This window comes from Pinus tabuliformis, chromosome 5_2 (genome assembly GCF_031772625.1).
Source record: "Pinus tabuliformis cultivar Carrire ecotype Pingquan chromosome 5_2, CPIR1, whole genome shotgun sequence".
NCBI classification, from domain to species: Eukaryota; Viridiplantae; Streptophyta; class Pinopsida; order Pinales; family Pinaceae; genus Pinus; species Pinus tabuliformis.
This window is the reverse complement of record NC_142306.1, coordinates 127,411,550-127,432,438: the sequence shown is the minus strand read 5'-3', so window position 1 is coordinate 127,432,438 and position 20,889 is coordinate 127,411,550. Positions and strand designations below refer to the sequence as shown.

Genomic DNA, 20,889 nt, shown 5'->3' with positions numbered 1-20,889 from the left:
GCAAATTTTTGATGAAATTGTGCTGAGTGGCTATGATTGTGGGGGCTTCTCATACTGGCTTTGTTTTGTAGCTCACTGCTCACAATAATATGCGTTACGAATTGTTGGGAGAATCACCAATGCAGAGGCAAAGGACAATGTTGTGTTGTGGTTGGGTTGGGTGCAAAGCTCCAGCTGGGCAGCGACTTTAATTTGCAAGTTCTTGCCAAATGTGTGGACTTTTGTGAGCATGTTCTTGGTCATTCCTCTAGCTCTTTCTTTGCTTTCCAAGTTTGAAAGCCATTTGACTGTCTCAGGAGTCAGGAGAACATCAGATCGCATTGGTAAAACCATTCTGTTTTTTCCTTGTCAATCTGATTTTTCTGTGGGCATAGGTGGAGTCATCCTTGGAGGGTGCCATATTTGGGATGGGTCGATGTTATATGAATGGTAATGACTACAAGAAGACTGAGCGCTATATGAGTGCATCTTTTTTAGGTATTGTCTCTCCTCTTGCCTCCCTTATTACGAGCACTTTCTTGGGCATATCTTATGACTTGCTAACTCCAATTCTTTGGATTAAGAAAAAGCTCCAGAAGTTATGAAAAAATAATTCGGTACAGCTAGCTCCAAGAGAAATTGAGGTCTACCTCCTAGAGAACCAAGATGATGGTTTAAAGAGTCTTGTTATCTAAAAGTTAGTTTAGTTTTGATACTGGTGAACTGCCTAATCTCAAAAGGTGAGCTTCTATAGTTTGCACAACTGAAGTATACTTAGGATGCTTCTCATATTCAATTGTGTTGTAAGATTGAGCATCTTGTCTGATTGACACTACCCCTTTCATTGCGTATATTGTTGTTCAGGTGGTGTTGGTTTTATTATTTGGTGGTAAACAAAGTTTCAGAACAACCAAACAACAATGCAATTTCAATGTCACATGTATGTAAAAGATATTCACAGATGTGATGACTGAATCAAATAGGTTTGTTTCAAATGTACATCAAACAAGGAAATACAAGTTAATTGGCTTTTGGATTATGACTTGATTTTCTTTTCTGTATAAAATCCTTTTAACACATGCAATTGGTAGGTTTTTAATTGGGGATAAGTTTGTTTTAAAGTTATCTCAAAGCATTTTAACACTGTCATGGTGAATAGGGTCTTTATTTCAGTGTAAATTTCTTAGGATAGGGACTTTTTTCTTTTTTTTACCTTGCAACCATTCCATCAACAATGCCCAGATCTCAAATTTTAAACTTTCTTAAGAGATTAACAGTTTGATTAGTCTGATATAGTCTAAATAGATCTTCAGCTTAATCTAAAATCCTGGATGATCCAATGGAGTATGAGATCTTATTTGGATCATTGATTTCAGACTGGAAAGCTTATGACAAAGCCATTGAAGTTTAAGTATAATATTGGAAAATTTCAGAGCCATAAATAAGCAAATATATCCAGGCCTTATAGGGAATGGGAATGCCCATAAAGTCCTCTTATTTGTATCCCAGAAAAAGTACTAGTGGGAAGGTATTACCATGATTAGGGAAATTTTTTGAGCATATACTTTGGATAGCCTTCCACAACATTGTGCACACTTGTGGCTGATTTGGGTGCCTTTCTGTTGCATCAGAATCTTACACGCAGCAGATTCAAACAGATTTTACTTCCAAGTTGTATGGTGATCTGTAGATGAGGGTGCAACATCAAAGAAGGCTAGAGGTTACATCACTAATTTTAGGCTTCCAACAATGAGGGTGTGTGCAAACATGCATGTGCTTGCTATAGATAGGATAGGATAAGATCAGGTTCCTCAATTTCCAGTTTTGAAGATAAGGTGTTTTTCTAAGTTTAGATAAAGTCTCAGTTTTATGTATAGCAGTTTTCCTAATTTTGGATTATCTGTTAGCCAGAGTGCAGATCTCAAGGGAATCTGAGTTTCTTCCTTGGAGCAATTCAGCTAGTCTCATGTGGATCTTGAGATGTATGCGATAGGTTTATTTTTGAAAACTCTAATCATGCCCTTCTCAGTTCTATAAGAGAAAGGCTAGCATATGGATCTGTAAATTCAGTTTTCAGTACAACAGTTAGCAGTTTGTTGTTTTCCTTGTAGTGGATTTTTCTTTGCAGAAGTAGCAGTAACAGGTTTTGACAGTCAATTTATTGTGTTTCTGTCATATATTTTCTGCAGCGCGTGTTTATAGATTCTAGCATTAATTACTGAGTTCTGTTTTGAGTGGCTTTAAGTTTTCTATTTTGAGTGGCTTTAAGTTTTCTGCTCTTTAGTTTCCTGTAGAAATTATTGTAGAGTGCAGAATCTGTTTACCATGGTTAAGAAAAATTAACTGAAATTCATGGGGACAATGTTTTGTGAAATGCTTAATGTTTTGACTGCATTTTGCTAAAAGTATGTTTATGGATGCCTGATGTTTATCCTGAATTCAGAATATAGATCTTCAACTTAATCTAAAATCCTGGATGATCCAATGGAGTCTGAGATCTTATTTGGATCATTGATTTCAGACTGGAAAGCTTATGACAAAGCCATTGAAGTTTAAGTATAATATTGGAAAATTTCAGAGCCATAAATAAGCAAATATATCCAGGCCTTATAGGGAATGGGAATGCCCATAAAGTCCTCTTATTTGTATCCTAGAAAAAGTACCAGTGGGAAGGTATTACCATGATTAGGGAAAATTTTTGAGCATATACTTTGGATAGCCTTCAAAAGCATTGTGCACACTTGTGGCTGATTTGGGTGCCTTTCTGTTGTAGCAGAATCTTACACGCAGCAGATTCAAACAGATTATAATGTTAAATTTTGAAAAAAAAATTATTTTTCAATATTATTAGGATTTTTTTTTTTTTTGACTATTTGATTGGACCATAACTTGAAAGTCTTATTGCAGACTTTGCACAATACAATGCCCGGTGGATAACCTCCTCACAGATTTTCTACTATAATTTCTGGATACAGTGGCAATATTCATATCATAATTTTTAGATATTAACATAGTGATTTCTTATTCAAAACTATTACATTTTATTCTGGAAAGGATGAAAAACCATCCACCAACCAGTCAGGTGCCAATCAGTGCACAATGGGTAAATAACATGACCATGGGGAATGGGTGGTTCCCCAATGAAGCCCAACACTCCATGCTGGAATCGCAATATTGTCCAGGCATTACAGAGAAAGTTGTGGAGTATCTATACACAGAGATCCAACATAATCATCTAGGGAAAGGCACCGTGATTAACAAGGTCGTGAGGTAGTGGGTGCAGAAAGTGGAGGGGTGGCACAGTGATGATGCAGAGCACATAATCAGGAAGAACCAGGTCGGCCTTGGTACTATCAAGTGGAACCTCTTTTCCCAAAGGGCGAGTACAACCGTGGCACTTACGTTTAGAACATAAAATCTATTTTGACAGACAGTCAAAAGGTATGTCACTGCCATGATTACAAGCATCCTTATGTGTTAGGCCATTTTTGGCAAACCCTTAAATTAGATTAATTTTAAAATTGATTCATAAATCTGTGTTAAAGATTTTTTCCAATTTTATAACTAACCTTGCATAGAAATTACTGTGATTGGATCCTTTTTAAGTATCTACTGATATCCTTTCAAGTAATTCCTATTTTGCTTTATAATATATATTTTGTAAATTGTTTAAACATATTCTGATTTATCAACAAGTAGGAAAATAATATTCTTGTTAAATTCAAATAATTTTCCGTATAAATTTTTGAAACATGTTTATTGTTGTAAAATCTAAGACGATAACTTATTGGATGTGATTTTTAGGTTCCTGGGAAACTTAGCTTTATGTGGTCAACGACTGGACACACTTTGCAAGAATTCATTGGGATTCCCTGCTATAATATCCAACTCAAATTGTGATGTAGATCCAGGGAATATATCCAAGACTTCAGATTGGTGTTTTATATGCTCATTTTCCCTTTCCCTACCAAGAGTTTTGAACTTGAATTTACCCTTGTGCCACTGTTTTTGAATAGTGTCCTGGATGATTTGGAACTTATCTTGATATATTTTGACTTTGATTTACTGAATTCTTTGGATCTTATCAGCATCAACTAAGCCATCAAAGTGAGTTTCAAAGAGAACCCTCATCAGATAAATGGTGATAATGGGCATGGCTCTTGCTATCCCATTCTTCTTATGGTACTATTTTTGTACAAGAATGATGGGGTCAAGAAACCTTACACTAAAATGGAGCAGCAGCTCCTGCAGCAAACAAATATCTAGCAAGTATATTTGTTAATCTATTTCAACTTGTTTTCAACTTACAAAAAAGATGGAAATTGATAAAAATCTCTCTCAAATGTCCTATATCACAGATGCTTAGTTGGTCATGTTCCATGGAGATCAACCACATTGATCAAAAAATGATCCTCAAGGACTTTCTAAATGCTCAAATATGAAAGTCAAAGGATGCTCCTGAAAATAGTCTCATTGCATATATCTCTTCATTCTGAATCTAACGCAATTTGAATGGGTGAAAACAAACTTTGGAAAAAGGAGTTATTGCAGAAAGAAGTTGGCCCAATGTCCTTTAAAAAGGAGGCATTTCCTTTTAAAAATGGACTTAAGGCCCTCTAAGGAAATTGCATCAGAGAAAAGCAAAGGAGAAGACAACAGGCTGAAGGACGCAACGATATGCGATTGCGATTATCACATCGCAATATCACATCGCACAAAACCCAAACGAGAAGGGACCAAGACCTATGGCATTTGTGATATGCGATATCGGCGATCGGTGATCGGGGAACCAATACAAAGTGCCGTTTACAATGCGATATGCCGATGCGATTAGAAATCAGTGATCACTGGATCCCCAATACAAAGGGTCGTTACATGAGACATACGCCAATATGCGACAATGCCGACATGCAACTGCGATAATGCGATCGACGATTGGTGAATCCACGATACAAGGGCCAATGCACATGAGACTTGCGATATGCGGTCGATGATCGGATCACAACACAAAGGAGCCATGCCAATGTGATATGCGATAAAGCGCGGACCCGAAAGGGATTATATATGCGACCTGATATTATTTGAGTTTCAATGTAAGTCATTTCGCTCATGTTTTCCTATGTAAATCTAAATACCTCTATGTATTGGAAGTATGGTTGTTTTTGGGATTTCGTCCAAAGAAAGGCCACTGATTCCTATGTAAGTTATCCTTGTTCTTGAATCATTTGTGCCACGCTATAAGTTGATGTTTCTATAACAATGATGCGTTGTAACAAGAATGCATTATGTAAGATGCATAACCATAGAGCCATAGAGCTAGAGGGCCAAACGCAGAGCCAGAGAGCCAGAGAGCCAGAGAGCTAGAGGACCAGATGCGGAGCCATAAAGCCAATGAGACAGAGGGCCAATCGAAGAGACAGGGAGCAGAAAAAGCCTCAGATCTGCAGAGGAATGATTGCATAGAGCGTAACAGACAAAGAATGGATGGAAGCCACGGAGTCGAAAGATTCCTAAAAGGCCAGAGTGCTAAGCAAAGAAGCAAGTTTTCCCTTGAGAGACAAAGTCTCCCTTCGAGGAGTTCACAGAAGGCTCCCTTCAGGGAAGTTCTCTCTCCAGAGAGCTCACACTATAACATCCCATAGTTGTACAGATGTTAGAGGCTTAGAGCCACTAGAGGTTGGGGGCGAATTTCCCAGGGATGATTCCTCAGGATAAGGAAGGGACAAAGAGCTCGAGAACTTGAGAACCGAGAGCCAGAAAGCCTGAGAGCTTCAGAGCCAGAGGGTTGAGCAGAGGCAGAGCCACTAGAGGTTGGAGGCAGATCTAGAAGGACGGAGCCAGATAGCTAAGAGAGCCAGAGCCAGTTAGCTAGAGAGCTAGAGCCACAGAGCCAGAGAGCTCAAAATAGACTTCTAAGAGCCATGGGCTATAATGAAGTTCAAAATAGAAAAGAGATGAAATGATCAAGCTATTTCTGATGTCTGAAGTGTGCTGAAGACAGAAGAAGGAATCCAGAGACAGTAAAATAATTCTGAGGGAGTTGGTCCAAGCCAGGAGCTCAAGATAGCCTGGAGAGCTGATTGAAGGAATCTAGTCCAAAGAAGCCTAGATCTGTTTGTAGAGTATGGATAGCTAGAGGGATAAGATGGTATTCTAAGCCCATTGGTTCAGTTGTAAACCTATGGAGTTGAGTGTGGAACTTGTAAAAGAATTTTTACCATAATCCCAAAGAGCCTAGTTGAGTTGACTAGAGCTCACGGAGACGTAGCCTGAGAGGTTTGGGTGAACTCCTAGTTATGTTGTTGTTATGTGTATGATGATTATTTGCTGCACTGTTTCACTGTTATATGATGCATATCCGTTTAAGCAAATAAACTTAAGGCATTTGGTTAGTTAAAGGCATACTAAAAGCATACACCTATTTCAAGTTTTCTTAATTCCGCAAATTATCAATCATAAGCAATATCTTGGAAATTGTTTAAGATTTGGAGTGGGAGAGGTTCTTGTAGGTTGAAAAGAAGCCTTTAGTGCCCCATTTCAAATTAGGTGGTATCAGAGCATCAGGTTGATTAACCCCACCTTCAAAGAAGGTGGTATTGGAGCTAGTTATATTAGAGCAAGTTATACTAGAGCAGGTGGTATCATTGAGCAGGTGGTATCATGAAGTAGATGGTATCATGATACAAGTGGTATCAGATCAGAATGCTTGATTTACAGAGCAATCTATATGCTTTTTTGACTTGAAAGGTGTTCAAATAGTAGCAAGGGTTTTGCTGTTTGATTGTTTGTAAATTTACTGTTGTTTGAGTGTGCAAAGGTGAAGGGAAAGCTACTGATGGCTAAGTCCAAGAGAGGACAAGAAGGAAGAAGGACTAGAGTCATTCTCCTTATCCCGAAGGAACTCATGACAATCATTGAAGCAAAAGAGGTTTGTTCCAAAAGGATGCTTGTCTTTTGATTTATTGCATTTCTTTGCTAATGAGATGCAAGTTGTAGGATGGAAAAAGTTGAGTAGGCAGACTCACTTTATTGCTGCAAACATTATGTTCATTTCTGCTTCGAAAGTACAGTGTACTTAAGCGAAAGTTGAAGGATGAAATGCATGCATGAGAATGATGTGCATGAACACAGGGATGCTGATGATTACCTTGTATTCGAACATGTATGTGTGATTAACTTGAGGGGTTGATTTCTTTGTTTTTAAACATGCATGTAATATTGGGCTTGTTATCTAGTCCATCATTTGTATACAAATGTAAATACTAGGAGGTAATTCACAAGATGTGAAAATCTGTTTCTTTTGTTGAAGCATAATTTTAGGCCATTCAGTTGTTGTCTCTAATTCTGTTGTTGTTAACAGTTGTTGTTGACAATATGTCAAACAGAAACAAATGTAAATTTTTGTGAAGAAGATGTAACTTCACATTTTTTTTGAGCCAACTTGGATCAACGATCCAAGAAGAGAAGTTAAAACTACCTACTGTAATCTTCTCAGCAGAGTTCTGCATGAAGTCAAGGAGGAAGACAGTTTTCAACCAGAGGACAAGCACATCCAGGAAGGAAAGTGTTGTCGATCTTCGAGTTTTGGCTCAGAGGCACTAGTTATGTGAGGCAAGTGTATGGAGGATGAAAGAAGAGGGTGTTGTTACTCTAATCTACTGTTCAGATCAGTATATCAGTCTTTGGGGTCCAAAATATTTCCAGTGGGGAGGCGTGATCAGAAAATGATCCTCAAGGACTTTCTAAATGCTCAAAAATGAAAGTCAAAGGATACTCCTAAAAATAATCTCATTGCATAGATCTCTTCATTCTAAATCTAACGCAATTTGAATGGGCGAAAATGGACTTCGGATAAAGGAGTTATTACAGAAAGAAGTTGGCCCAATGTCCTTTAAAAATGAGGCATTTCCTTATAAAATGGGCTTAAGGCCCTCTAAGGAAATTACATCGGAGAAAAGCAAAGGAACAGATAGTAGGCTGAAGGATGCAACGATATGTGATTGTGATTATCGCATCGCAATATCGCATTGCACAAAACCTAAAGGAGAAGGGACTAAGACCTATGGCATTTGCGACATGCGATATCGGCAATCGGCGATCGGGGAATTAATACAAAGGGCCGTTGACAATGTGATATGTCGATAGTGATACGTTGATGTGATCGGCTATCGACGATTGATGGATCCCCAATACAAAGGTTTGTTACATGCGACATACACCGATGCAATATGCTGATGCAATGACATCGATATGCGACAATGCCGACATGCGATTGCGATAGCGCGATCCGTGTTCGACAAATCCCCAATACAAGGGCCAATGCACATGCGACTTGCGATATGCAATTGGCGATCGATGATAAATGATCGGATCACAACACAAAGGAGCCATGCCAATGCAATATGCGATAAAGCACAGACCTGAAAGGGATTATAGATGCGACTTGATATTATTTGAGTTTCAATGTAAGTCGTTTCACTCATGTTTTCCTGTGTAAATCCGAATACCTCTGTGTATTGGAAGTATGGTAATTTTCGGTATTTCATCTAAAGAGAGGCCGCCGATTCCTTTGTAAACTGTCCCTGTTCTGGAATCATTTGTACCACACTATAAGTGGGCATTTCTGTAACAATGATGCATTGTAATAGGAATGCATTATCTAAGACTCAGAGCCACAGAGCCAAAGGGCTAGATGCAGAGCCAAAGAGCCAGAGAGCCAGAGGGCTAGATGCGGAGCCACAAAGCCAATGAGCGAGAGGGCTAGTCGAAGTGACAGAGAGTAGAAAAAGCCTCAGAGACGTGGAGTAATGATTGCACAGAGCGAAATGGAAAAAGAACAGATGGAAGCCGCAAAGTTGGAGGATTCCTAAAAGGCCAGAGAGCCAAGCGAAGAAGCAAGTTTTCCCTTGAGAGAGCAAATCTCCCTTCAAGGAGCTCACATCAGGCTCCCTTCAGGGATGTTATCTCTCTCGAGAGCTCACACTGTAACATCCCATAACCGCAGAGCTGATAGAGGCATAGAGCCACCAGAGGTTGGGGGCGAATTTCCCAGGGATGATTCCTCAGGATGAGAAAGGGACAGAGAGCCCGAGAACTTGAGCACCAAGAGCGAGAAAGCCTGAGAGCTTCAGAGCCAGAGGGCCGAGCAGAGGTAGAGCCACTAGAGGTTAGAGGTAGAGCTAGACGGACAGAGCCAGATAGCTAAGACAACCAGAGCTAGATGAGCCAGAGAGCTGAGAACCAGAGCCAGTTAGCTAGAGAGCCAGAGATGCAGATCCAAAGAGCTCAAAATATACTTCTAAGAGCCATGGGATGTAATGAAGTTTAGAACAGAAAAGAGATCAAATGATCAAGCTATTGCTAATTTCCGAAGTGTGCTAAAGACAGAAGAAGGAATTCTAGAGATAGTAAAAGAATTATGAGGGTGTTGGTGCAAGCCAGGAGCTCAAGATATCCCAAAGTTCTGATTGAAGGAATCTAGTCCAGAGAAGCCTAGATATGCCTACAGAGTATGGAAAACTAGAGGGATAAGATGCTAATATAAGCCCATTGGTTCAGTTGTAAACCTATGGAGTTGAGTGTGAAACTTTTAAAAGAATTACCATAATCCCAAAGAGCCTAGTTGAGTTGACTAGAGCTCATGGAGACGTGGCCCAAGAGGTTTGGGTGAACTCCTAATTATATTGTTGTTATGTTTATGATGTTTATTTGCTACACTGTTTCACTGTTATATGCTGCATATCAGTTTAAGCAAATAAACCTAAGGCATTTGGTTAGTTAAAGGCAAACTAAAAGCATACACCTATTTCAAGTTCTCTTAATTCCGCAAATTATCAATCATAAGCAAGATCTTGGAAATTGTTTAAGATTTGGAGTGGGAGAGGTTCTTTTAGGTTGACAAGAAGCCTTTAGTGCCCCATTTCAGATCACACATACATCTCAGGATGTAATAAAGAGAATTTGAACACTTGATGATATTGGTATCATTTGGTTTGGACGCTTTGGTACTGTGTACAAATTGGTGATGGATGAGAATAGTGCATTTGCAGTGGAGAAAATTATGAACAATGGGGTGAAGATTAGATTGCCTCTTTGAAAGAGAGCTTGAGATTTTGGAAAACATCAAACATAGAAACCATGTGAATTTGTGAGGTCGTTGCAACTGTCCACTGGCCAAACTTCTTATCTATGACTACTTGCCTCTGGGAAGCTTGGACAAGTTACTACATGGTTAGTATATTGGCAATGCTAAATTTATGAAATTCATGGAAATCATTCAAGATGACTTTAGTTTTGATTTTAAGGTAGGTTATAATATTTTCAATATTGTCCGGCATCTAGAGTTTTGGTGTTTGGAATCAATTTGCAAATAGTCCTACTAGTGTTGTCCAAACCATAGAAAAACAAAATCAACTTTGGAATGGAGTGCTCGATTGAAAATAACATTTGGAGCAGATCGAAATTTGGCTTATCTGCACCATGATTTCTATCCTTTCTTTGTACATCATGATGTAAAGCCCAACAATATATTGCTCATTGAGAATTTGGAGTCACATGTATCAGACTTCGGTCTTCCAAATTCTTGGAAGATGATGAGACACATGTGGCCACCATTATAGCTGGCACATTTGGCTACTTGGCACCAAGTACTGATTTCCTTTAGTTCTACCCCTTTTTAGGATTTAGAGATTCTGTATCACCAAAGGTAGTCATATATTTTTATCCAATGACAGTCAATTGAGAGAGTATCTGCAAAGTGGGTGAGCAAAAGAGGAATCTGATGTATACAACTTTGGAGTTGTTTTGTTAGAGTTGCTCAGTGGCAAATGGCCAACATGCCAATAATTTGTAATCAAAGGTTTGAATGTTGTTGGATGGGTAATTTATGTTGTATTTTATCATTTTATAATTAAAATGATAATTTAATTTTAAAGTCATAGATACCATGATAATTTAATTTTAAAGTCATAGTAATCTAAGAACTTGTTGTGATTTAAAATGCCTAGTATGTAATTTTTGACTACTAGCTTCACCATCATGATTAGACAACTTGTTAAGTTATGGTATGTTATATGATTATAACAATTTACTTCTTTTTCTTATTATATTCCACAGATTAGCAATCACATGTACATAAAGTAAAGTGCAGATAGAACATTAAACGATCAACAGAAAACAAGCCAAGATAAGAGACACAAGATGTAGCAGCTAGCCAGGGACAAACCCCACAATGTGTGGGGAAACCCTTTGATAAAGTATTCTTTTATCTTCAATAATTCAGTAGAGAGAAATAGTACAATAAATCTGATTCATATCAGCAATAGCAAACCCTAGATCAGCAGCATCAGCATTAGCGGCGTCTTTATCAAACTAGGGCAGACGATATCTCACAAATCGACTGTCAGATTAACTTCATTCCACCACCAAACGTTGCAGCTTCTAGAGGAGGTTCAGATGAACCTACAATGTAGTTCAGATGAGGAGATATTCTAGGCCACGTAGGTCAATCTTTATTTCTGCAGTTGCAGCTTCAAACTAGGGCAGTCGATATCTTTCAAACCATTCGTCGGATTGACTTCATTCCACCACCAAAAGTTATGAATTTAAGAGGAGGTTCAAATGAACCTAAAACGTGGTTTAGATGATATATTCTATGCCACGTAGGTCAATCTTTACTTCTTCAGTTGCAACTTCAGGTTCAACAACTTCTAGCTTCACATTTGTGAGAGAGAGACCCATTTCTGCGCAGTAGAGAAGAGATTCATTTCTGCGCAGGAGAGAGAGAGAGAGAGATGTGATGAGAAGAGTGAGTGAAAATGAGGAAAAGTCCTCTTATATTTATACACAACGTTGGTGTTTGAATAGATGTGATTGTTGGGCTTCTGAGCCTACATGAGTTGTAGGTCGGCTTGATAATAATTCCATAATCAATATAAATTCATATCTCCATGAATACTTATCGGAATCGGATGATCTTTATATCAATCCTACACCTCTTGACGAGAGGAATCTAATGAAAATATTATCAACCATGAATAAGATGACCCACATGAATTTTTTCCCTGGTTTCCAATTTTAACACTCCCTCTCAACCAGGGAGAACTTCATCTGCAATCTGTCTATCGGTCATTACTATTCATCCATCAAATGCATTGCCCTATACAACCTAACCCTTACCCTACTCTGCTCTATTCTGCCTGTTCTGCTTTGTCTTGTTCTGCCCTGTACTGATCGGTATTGTTTTCCTCGGTTCTGCTCTGCTCTTGCATTGTTCTATTCTGTGCTTCTTTTTCCTGAAATATGAAGAAGAAGAAGAAATGATTGAGGATGTATCATACTGACTCAAAGTCAGTCTCAGAGTATGTACCACTAGTCTCAGACCAGTGTCAACCAACCCGAAGTCAGTCTCATAGTGAGTACAACTCCACTGGTCTAGACCAGTATCATCCTCCACTGACTCAAAATCAGTCTCAGAGTGCATACCACTGGTCGTAGACCAGTCTCAGCAGACCCGAAGTTAGCTTCATAGTAAGTACCACTCCTACCACTGGTCCCAGACCAGTATCGTAGTCTTAGAGAGTGTACCACTGGTCCCAGACCAGTCACAATCGACCCAAAGTCAGCGTCATAGTATGTACCACTCTCATTGGTCCCAGACCAGTACTGCATTGACACGAAGTCAGTCTCGGAGTATGTACCACTGGTCCCAGACCAGTCTCAACTAACTCGAAGTCAGTGTCATAGTATGGTACAACTCCTACCACTGGTCCCAGACCAGTATTGCTGTCTCAGAGAGTGTATCACTGGTCCCAGACCAGTCTCAACCGACCCGAAGTCAGCATCATAGTATGTACCACTCTCACTGGTCCTAGACCAATACTTCACTGACACGAAGTCAGTCTCAGAGTATGTACCACTGGTCCCAGACCAGTCTCAACCGACCCGAAGTCAATGTCATAGTATGGTACAACTTCTACCACTAGTCCCAGACCAGTATCATTGATCCTAGATCAATGGATGTCATCCTAGCATAGGGAGTATGATAGATACAACGATGCGTCCATCGGTACTACTATGGTCCCTAACTTCATTTCCCTACTCATTGATTAGATGAGAGGTACTTCCCATGAGTCCCAGACTGCATGGGTAGGATGCCTCGATAGGAGAACTAATCAATCATGTCCTCACAGGAGAACACGTCAATCCTGTTACAATCACCATGGAGAACACATCAATCCAGGCCGCCATGGAGAACATATCAATCCAGGCCTCATAGGAGAACACATCAATCCTACTACACAAGAAAGCGAATCATCCTGTTCCACAAGAGAGCGAATCATCTTGTCCCACAAGAGAGCAAGTCATCTTGTTCCAATGCACACCACCAAGGAAGGGTGAGTCACCCTGTGGTCGTATGTTGCACCAGTAAGAACCGCAAGCCCTTAGAGCTCCCAGAGCTCAATGTATGCAACATGCAGGACCCTTGTACAAGGGTTTCTTGACGACTCCAAGTCGTTTGGGAAAATCATAGATTGGATCTTTCCTCGAGGCTTTGACAAGGTGTAATGACCTGTACATCATCTTAATACGATGGATCCTCCTTGTTCATCGACTTACCATATCCTAGATGATGTCTATCTGCTGGAGCAATCGACAAATATGGGATTCCTCAATAATCGAATCCCACCTCTGGTTGGTAAAGAGAATCACAATGGTATGTGTTCAAACAGCTCACTGAAGAGCTTCCCCAACTAGGTAGCTTCATACGAGATCATACTCGTAGATATGTATCCGGTCTCAGTGGTGCTTATGGCAATTGACTTCTGCTTCCTGCTCATCCATTATGTCGAAGCAGAATCCAAAGGGAAATAGCACTAAAAAGTGCTCCAGTGATCCTCCACACTACCTACCTAATCAACATTCGAATAATCATGTAGTTTCATATTTCCGGTAGTGTATCTCAATCCATTAGTAATTGTGCCTTGAAGATATCTTAGAAGATTCTTGGCATCAATGCAGTGGGGCTCAACCAAATATGAGCTCACAGTGCTAACTGCAAAACATATGTTCGGACAGAGGTTCACCAAGAACATCAATGCGAATGAGTTTATGAAACTCAGAGGCATTTCCCAAATCTGGTCTGACATCACTACCATATAACTTCTAAAAGTTAAGATCCTCGAGGTAGTCACAGGCTTGTAGTCCATCAAACCAAATCTTTCCAATATCTTTACCACATATTTTCCTTGAGATAGGAAAATTTCCCTTGGCTTCTACCATAGTTCAAGTCCTTGGTCCTTCATTTCAAATTCAGAAGCCAAATCCCTCATACATTTGCGAATGAGAGGCTTTGCACCTATTAGAAAGAGGTCATCCACATACAGCACCAGTATGAGAGGCTTGTCATATTCAACCTTAAAGTAAAGGTTAGGATCGGCTTCACTCCTAGTGAATCCCAGCTTCATCAAGTAGCTGTCGATCTCCTCATACCATGCTTAGGGTGCTTGCTTCAACCCATAGAGAGCCTTCTTCAACCTACATACATGATATTTTCGATCATAAATTTCAAATACTTCGGGTTGCTCCATGTAGACCTCTTCTTTGATCTAACCATGCAAGAACGCGGTCTTGACATCCATCTAATGTAGGTTCCATCCTTGCAAAGCCGCAAGGGATATGATCGAGCAGATGGTCATATATTTGGCAACAGGTGAAAATATCACATCATAGTCTATACCTTCCTTTTGGGAGAAACCACAAGCAACAAAACGAGCCTTATACTTTTTTGTACTTTCATCTGCTGCATGCTTTATCTTGTAAAGCCATTTAGAAGTAACAATTGTCTTGTCCTGGGGTCTGGGAACTACTTCCCAGACATCATTCTCCATAATAGACTCATATTCTTCGGTCATAGCATCCTTCCATACTTGATGCTTGACAGCGTCTGAGAATGATGAAGGCTTATTTTGTATGATCATGCTCATGATGGTCAAGTATCCCTGATACCTATTAGGTTTCTTACTTTCACGAAAGGTTCCTTGGGGTTCAACATGTCCTTCAGCATCATCAAGTAGCCCCCTAAGCCATGAAGGCCTCTTCCTAGAAGAGGGAGGCTCAGGTGGATAAATAAGATCCATGGGTTCCTCCACATCAGTGATCATCTATCCATAGAGACAACTTACATAATCGTATGGTTCTTCCTTTCTGCCACACCATTCTGCTCAGGAGTATGTGGTGTAGTAATCTCCCTCTTAATTCCAGCCTCAGATATGCCTGAGTGAACCAACTGTAATATATCGGAGGTCTTTCTTTGGCTTGAGGGGAATGGTCCCCTATACACCTTCTTTCTCTACTCGGAATTCGGGCATCCCTGTCACCATTTGTCTTACACCGAGTAGAGATTTATAATGAAGGTGGGCAAACCTCCGATGCCAAATTTTGGACTGAAGAGATGTGTCATAATATATGAAACCTAACGGACTTCCGAAACCTAAGAGTAGAGGCATCTTTAACACTATTTTTCCATATACATACCTTGCCATTGCTGAAGGTTACCTTGTAGCCTTTGTCTTCCATTGCTGAGATGGACACTAGGTTCTTTTTGCGGTCAGGTGCATTTAATACATCCTGGACTTTCTAGCCTTCTTGAATGGTTGTCCTCTTCCTCGATCCCCAGCTCTCTTCTTACCTTTGCTGTTGAATTTGTCATTCCTTTGGTTTTCCATTAGAGGGATTTTTATCATCATCCCAGTGTGAGTCCTTTCTATCAGGGCACTCCCTTGCATAGTGACCTGCTTTATTGTAGATGTAACATTGTCCTTTTCTTCCACCCTTAGGTCTAGCCTTTCCTTTTGATTTAGTCCCAGAATTATTTCTTTTCTTAGCATGAGAAGGAAAGGCAGCAAGAGGACCTTTAGGCATGGGAATTTCTTGCTCTTCTTCCCTTGTTTCTTCTTGAATGCATCTAGCTATTAATTCCTTAAAACCAGGAATTACATTATAGTTCAGAAGAGTAGTCCTGAACACGTACCATTCGGATGGTAATCCTCCAATAGTCGTGCGTGCCATTTCGCAGTCTATCATAGATTTCCTTGGAGGTGTCCAGTTCAAAGATGTAGGCCACCAAGTGCTTGTCCATAGAGTCCCAGATGATCTTCTATTTTGACTTCTTCGGTTTTCCATTTGTTCTATGCTACAACAGATGCATTGGATGGAGGCTCAACAATATTTCCTCTTACATGGTATAACACTCCTGAATCTTCTAGGGTTAGATCAATAGACATATTCCATGCGTGATAGTCATCTTTCTCATGGAGCTTGTCTTCGGTAGGAAAGAGTGTTGAGGACCCCATAGTTCTTTTAGGATAGCCTTTCCAGTCTTCTCTTCGGTGATTGCTCTTGCTGTTGCTCAAGCTTTGTTTTCACCTTAGCTTTGATACCATGTTAAGTTATGGTATGTTCTATGCTTATAAAAATTTAATTATTTTTCTTATTATATTCCACAAATTAGCAATCACATGTACATAAAGTAAAGTGCAGATAGAACATTAAATGATCGATAGAAAACAAGCCAAGACAAGAGACACAAGATGTGGTGGCTAGCCAGGGACAAACCCCACAATGTGTGGGGAAACCCTTTGATCAAATCTTCTTTTATCTTCAATAATTCAGCAGAGGGAAATAGTACAATAAATCTGATTCATGTCAGCAGTAGCAAACCCTAGATCAGCAACATCAGCATTAGTGGCTTCTTTATCAAACTAGGGCAGACGATATCTCACAAACTGACCGTCGGATTGACTTCATTCCACCACCAAAAGTTGCGGATTCCAGAGGAGGTTCAGATGAACCTACAGTGTAGTTCAGATGAGGAGATATTCTAGTCCACGTAGGTCAATCTTTACTTCTGCAGTTGCAGCTTCAGTTTCAGTAGTTTCTGGCTTCAAACTAGGGCAGTCGATATCTTGCAAACCGTTCGTCAGATTGACTTCATTCCACCACCAAAAGTTGTAGCTTTCAGAGGAGGTTCATATGAACCTACAACAAAGTTTAGATGAGGAGATATTCTAGGCCACGTAGGTCAATCTTTACTTCTGCAGTTGCAGCTTCAGGTTCAACAACTTCCAGCTTCACATGTGTGAGAGAGAGACTCATTTCTACGCAGTAGAGAAGAGACTCATTTCTGCGTAGTAGAGAGAGAGAGATGTGATGAGAAGAGTGAGTGCAAATGAGGAAAAGTCCTCTTATATTTATACACAACGTTGGTGTTTGAATAGATGTGACTATTGGGCTTCTGAGCCTACATGAGTTGTAGGTCGGCTTGATAATAATTCCATAATCAAAATAAATTCATATCTCCATGAATACGTATCGAAATTGGATGATCTTTATATCAATCCTACACCTCTTGACGAGAGGAATCTAAAAAAAATATGATTAGCCATGAATAAGATGACCCACATGAAGTTTTTCCCTGGTTTCCAATTTTAACACAACTACATTTCTAATTGAGTATAGAATGGAATACACACTATGACATTGATATCCCCATTCTAAATGCAGGAGAACACACTATTTGAGGAAAAATAAACTGGAAGAAATTATTGATATGCATTGTGATTATGGTTGTAAAGGCGGTTCTACAAATCATTGTGAGGTGCATAACTTCCAATCCTAAAGAACATCCAACAATAAACCAAGTAGTTCAGATCCTAGAAGAAGATACAATGTCTCCATACCTTAATGACTTTTATGTATCTAATTAAGAGTGACCAGATAAATTCAATCCTAGGCCTTCCATACCCATTTTGGCAACTATTTTTTTCCTCTTGGTCATAAACTCTTCACAGCTTCAATTGTGTTGTTCTTCTCTGCTTGTATATATTTGTGAGCCAGTGGCTCTCCATAAATAAATCACGGTGTGTTCTCTAGACTAACAATGGTGCAAAGCATTCAATATAATTCATTGCTATAATAGAAACCCTACCCATCACTTAAACGAGGGTAGCCAGCTATTTTTGTTTGAGTAAGTATTTGTCAGAACCAAAAATGAGTTTTGTTAGAATATGACAACAATCATTAAAATAAAATGTAAATGTAAAGCTAATTGTAAATATTGTTAGGTAGTTTATGAACCAAACGATGGTTATCAAAACTATTGTAATAGTGCCTACTTCATACGGTGATTGCAAGAGATGAGGGGGTAGAGTGAGTTCATTCCCACAATAAAATCCTATTTTCCTTGCCTGTGGATGTTTTGTTCACAAAACGTTAGGTTTTTACCAGGTAAATGTTGTGTATTGGTGTATATTTGTGTGTCATTTTTCTTGTGAATAAATTTGTATACAGTCTAAGAAAAGTGATATCAAAACCTGAGGAACCAAGCTCTATTTGAGTCTGAATAAGTCTGGATAAGAGAACTTTGAGGAAGAGTGAGGGCCAGAGTAACGGCCTCGGATACCAGAGGAACCTAGCGATCAAGTGGAGGAGAACTTGGAGGAAGAGTGAGGGTCGCAGATTCCAGCGAAACCTAGCCGTTACGTGGAGGAGAAGTTTGAGGAAGAGTGAGGGCCGTAGATACCAGTGGAATACAACCATTAGTGGTGGAGGCTTCGACCTTGACCCAAGTGATGATGAAACCCAGGATCCGCACGACGAAACCCAGGACCCGTTATTATCAAAATTCAGATAAATTCCCACTCTTATCACATCCAATATTTGGTTGAGTATCATAGTCTAAAGAAATCTGATTAATCAACATTATTTGTTCATAGATTTATGATTGAAGCAGACATTGTTCTAGATATGATCACTTGAATATTCTCATTAATTTTCACTATGAAATAGGGATTTTTAGGGTGGGTACGAATGTGGAAGGCTAAAGAAGCATTGCAAATTTATTAGAAGATTCTAGAGAGGATGCATACCAATTTTTTGATAGAATGTTTCAGAGATTGCTAGCATTTGTTATCTATAATTTTCACAACAAAATGTCTGAGCATTCAGGTTGTCTGTAAATTTCAGATATCAGCGAGAAGAAGCAAGAATTGAAGCTTGGATAAATCTTCTGACTTCCAAAGCTGAAGCTGAAACCAAAAAGCTTGAGGTATAGGGAGAGCGCCTATAAATATTTGTACACATTTACGAATATTTCTAGAATTTTGGTTATTTACAACATTTAGAAAAATTGAATAGATATGTTGATATTTAGGTCATTGACATAATGCACACAGTAAATGTTATTGTGCAGGTAGGTCTGCATATATTTGTAAGCATGATAAAATGCATCACTTGAAAAGGACACATCAATGCATCTTAACATTTTTCTGTTAAAATATTCAATGATGTTTAATACATCAATGCATCTTAACATTTTTTGTTAAAATATTCAATGATGTTTAATTATTTTTAAAGGAAAGAAATTGAAGTATTTTTTAAGCTTTATCTTTTGAACAAAATGTAACTTGTTTTCTATTAAAATATTCAATGATATTTAATTATTTTTAAAGGAAATAAATTGAAGTATTTTTTAAGCTTTATCTTTTGAACACAATGTAACTTGTAGGCTCCACATTCTATGTTGTATCATATCTATAGTCTCTGCAATCATCTTATAAGACTGGTTTGTGTTTTTAATAATTTATATAGAGTTAGTTGGCAGTGGAGTTTGTGTTTTTTTTCTTAATTTAGATTTAATTTTATAAGTAATATATTGATTGTTTTATAAATATATGTCTTTGACTAGTTAAATGACTTTTTATAAATATATTTTTATAATTTTTCACATTTATTAAATGGTTAATTTAAAATCCATGTTTATATTTCTCAACTTTTACTAAGTCATAAATAAAAAGGCATGGTGAAGTTGAACAGTTGGACAATTGAAGGACAAACAAGTCCGACTCTTCAGATCACTAGTTTTAAGAAGTAGGAGAGTTTACAAAATTAAAGGTGTGCAATTAATATTGTTAATTAAATATTTTGGATTTTATTATTATTTTTTCAAAATTTAACTAATTATCTATATATATATATATATATATATATATATATATATATATATATATATAATGACATTATTTTAATAATAGAAGAAAAATTATAATAATATTGGATAATAACAATAGAATATTATACAATATAGTTAATACCATTATTGGATTTTTTATATTTTAAATTAATATTAATTTTAATTTTTTTTATATTATTTTATTATTTGAGTAAAAAGGATTTCTTTTAATACTATTGGATAATCACATTATGGATACAAGATTATATAATATAGTTGACATTAATTTTACATCCAACCTAGATTTATTAAAATAAATTGTATAAATTAAAAGAATAATTTTAATTTATATAATTTATTAATGAAGAATTATAAATTCTAATGAAGAATACTAATTTATATAGAATTAGTTGGTGGAGGAGGAGGTAATTGCACTCGTTAGTGTTTTTTTTTAATTTAGATTTAATTTTTATACCTAATATATTGATATATTTTTAAATATATTTCGTTGACTAGATAAATGACTTTTTATAAATATATTTTTATAATTGTTCACATTTATTAAATTGTTAATTTAAAATTCAGGCTTATATTTTTCAACCTTTGCTAAGTCATAAATAAAAGGGACTCACTAAGGACAACAAGTGTGACTTTCCATATCACTAGCTTTAAGTAGTAAGAGACATTAAATACAAAATTAAAGTGTTTTCAATTAACATTATTAATTAAATATTTTTTATATTTTAACCTTAAATTAATATTGTTTTTTTCAAAATTTAATTAGATGTTTTTTTTTTTTGGTATATTATCATAGTATCTCTCTCTCTCTCTCTCTCTCTCTCTCTCTCTCTCTCTCTCTATATATATATATATATAATATTGGATAATAAAAATAGAAGATT

At 37.8% G+C, this 20,889-nt stretch overlaps 1 pseudogene; it reads left to right on the top strand.

The window, feature by feature from the left end:
- Positions 1 to 3,097: 3,097 nt before the first annotated feature.
- LOC149157833 (LRR receptor-like serine/threonine-protein kinase FEI 2) lies at positions 3,098 to 17,744 on the top strand (annotated as a pseudogene).
- The last annotated feature ends 3,145 nt before the right edge of the window (positions 17,745 to 20,889 follow it).